A 3,163-nucleotide genomic window follows, 5' to 3' on the forward strand; every position below is an offset into this window, starting at 1 on the left:
ACTACCGCAGGCAAGATCGAAAGCGCGCCTTGACACGTGGTACCTATCTCAGATACTGATCAAGCTTTTGGTATTTCAAAAGAAGTACAGGAAGCAAAACAATTGCTTGCATCCAACGCATATACACGGACTTTAGTTTTCACTTCGTGAGAAACAATATGATGTATTAGTCACTACTCTGATGTAAAGAGTCAAGAGAGTCCATCTTGCTGAAAAAACTGAAATAGTCAGGAACACACTGAAAACCTCCCTCCCTCCCTCCCTCTCTTTCTCTCTCTCACTCAATTGTGGCCTCGAAGCAACCATAAGATGATATTAAAAACCTTAGGGTCCTCTTTTCCCTTTCTAATTTTATCCTTTCTCGACATGTACCAGAGAGATACATATATTCAAGCAAATAACATTTTTTTATTCAGGTAATAAATTGTTGGTGCCCTCAAATCTGAAGTTTTACCTTATACTTGAGGATGCCTAAAATCAGGTTGAAGATGGTCCTTGGCTTCTGAACTTCTTTTTATTCCTCCTCCTTACGGTTGATGGTCTCCTAACCTCCTGCGTCGAGCAAAGGAACCAAGCAAACGAACTGAGCGATGCAACGTTGAACTACACAGGAAGAGCAAGTCAGGGGAGGAAATCTAAACCAAATTGAAGCACAAACTCAGTAAATAAGTCACCCACCACAGGGAAATGCAGCTGCTCTAACACTAACATGAGAACAAAAAGAAGGGTTCGTCCATAGCTGCAAATGCAAATGAATTTGCTTGCTATTGTATGGCAAAAAGCACTGGACAGATTATCTTACCCAAAGATGCAGAATTGCAGCTTAAGATAAAATTAGCAAGGGAACCTGCAAACAAACCACAGTCAACATGCCAGTTTTATATCCTCTCATATTTTTCATCTTTGTCATCTCAAGCTTTGATTTACCTTAAACAACCCCTCCATGATATAGTTGTTCCAGATTAATAATCCAAACTGCATCTTATACAATGGGCCATATAAAATCTGGAGCATATGACAACACCTGGATCAGTTAACACCTAGATCAGTTAAGAAAAATATGCCTTCCTGGGCTAGCACAGAGAGAAAGGGGCGAACCTAGGAACCCGTAGATACAGCAAACTCCGAGCGCGGAGGCATCCATGCCAATCCGAAGGAGCACCAGTGGCATGCCCAAACCCCACCACCGGACAGCGAGCATAGCAGTGTTCCCCAACAGCTACAATTGTGAGGAACCTGGCACTAAAGCCTAACCACAACCTGCACAGCACAAGAGAATCAACATACACGGCACACAGCGAGCGGAAAAGGGGAAAAGAGGAGAGGGCGCTCACCATTGCCTTGCCGGCGCCACCGGCGATGCCCCATTGCTCCTGGAGGCGTCAGTGGTGGTGTCGAGGCTGAGGGCGAGGAAGGGCTGGTCGCCGGTTCCAGTTGCATCTGGAAAAAAAAACAAGAACTAAACATCAACCACATGATGTGCAGTGAAGACTATACGTGGTTGAATGAGTTTGTATCAGGAAACATGTCAGCCTAGATGAGCACCCGCACAAGAAAAATGATCTCGGTGACAGTGTTTGTTTATCACTACAGATAAAACTAATTATATACTGTGGTCCTTTGATTATGTACATGCCATGCCAGACTAACACAATGAAATTAATACGGAGACAAGATTGCTAATCTTTCTAGTTTATATATTCAGTTGACTTTCTAAATTAATTACACCAATTCACATACATGCATGTACATTGAATCTGACAATCACTCAAGTCTATAGTATATGGCTCTTGCGGGTGCACTATTTGCTGATCTTTTTTTTGTTGATCAGTTCACCACAAAACAATACATTTGTTCAGTTGTTCTAACTATCACGAAATTCATCTCTTGAATAGGTGAAGAATTTATGACAAAGAAGGACAACATACTTACATTCCACATCAAGCAACAACCATGAAATTTAGAGCATCCCTAGCTGAGCTCCAAATCAGCAACCTCCATAGAGTTTTCTTCAATCAAAAGTGCAACAATTATTAATGAAAGAGAAAGACACTGGATAAAACCTCATGGAGGGATGGTACCTGACACTGAATTCTAAAGCAAAACAGAACTATGTATGTATGTTCATATGTGCATTCATCGGCATTCCATCGATGGAGAGCCACATAAACCAAATCTCGCATGACTGAAATGGTTAATGGAAACAAAATCCTGACGGGCGAGAGGACGTGAGTGGTATGCCTAGCCTGCCATTCATTCAGATGCTGAGGCACATTCAACACCGTGGACACATCCGACGGCTCCAACTCATCTGTGCAAACAAAATCATGTCATCAGTCAATCCAGCGCTCCGAGTCCCCAAAACTGAACCACGAGTAAACAGTACCTTGCAAGGGGGAAGTCACGGAAGGTGATTACGGTCATGCCGTTGACGAACTCGCGGATGTCCTCGCTAATGCTGTAGCGCTCGAGTTCGCCCTCAGAGAGAGTGATAGCCCATGTCCGCTCAACGTCCTCGTCCTCCTTCTGCCGAACATGAGGACGATGAGAGGATGCTAGAGAGGGTGTGCAGCAGCAACGGACTTGGGCGCTGACTTCTTCTTCCCTGACGTGGTTCCCTTGTGCGGGCGCTTGGTGACCGTGGCCTACTGGTCAGCCTTGGGCGCGGCCTTGGCGGAGGCCTACTGGTCAGCCTCGGGCGCGGCTTTGCCTCGCCTCGCCATTCCTCCTTCCCTCATGTGGGAGCCGGGGCCGGAATGAATAGTTACTCCAGAGGCTTTGCCTCCATTCCGATGGTCGAGGTCATCCAGCGGCTCGATCCGATGGCCGGAATCACATCAAGCGAACCGATCCGACGGCCGAGAGTGCCTGAGCTCTGAGGAGCCTCGGTGGAGGTTACATCTCTTATTTCTGGATTCTGGATACAAGGGGTATGCCGATGCGCATTCGTTGTGGCACGCGAGCACCGTTCCCCTCACCTATCTTTGGTGGAGCTTCATTAAAGATGACGCAGATTTCTGCACCTCCACACTCACGCTTGTTAAGACCTCTTCCAATGCAAGGGTGCTTAGGGGAGGTGCTAAGTGCATTAAATATCTTAGCAGCTCAACTCCCCAATGCATAGGTGCTTAATTTGTTGTTGCTAAGCACACTTTATTTAATG

The 3,163-nt window shown here is 45.7% G+C and overlaps 1 long non-coding RNA gene across 1 annotated transcript; it reads right to left on the reverse strand.

The window, feature by feature from the left end:
- Positions 1 to 1,362: 1,362 nt before the first annotated feature.
- Positions 1,363 to 2,249, reverse strand: LOC119368663. Its single transcript, XR_005176707.1, has 3 exons — positions 2,082 to 2,249; positions 1,933 to 2,009; positions 1,363 to 1,440 (listed from the first exon to the last, which is right to left on the reverse strand). It is a non-coding gene; the product is annotated as an uncharacterized LOC119368663 (long non-coding RNA).
- Between the last annotated feature and the right edge of the window lie 914 nt (positions 2,250 to 3,163).

This window comes from Triticum dicoccoides, chromosome 2B (genome assembly GCF_002162155.2).
Source record: "Triticum dicoccoides isolate Atlit2015 ecotype Zavitan chromosome 2B, WEW_v2.0, whole genome shotgun sequence".
NCBI lineage: Eukaryota > Viridiplantae > Streptophyta > Magnoliopsida > Poales > Poaceae > Triticum > Triticum dicoccoides.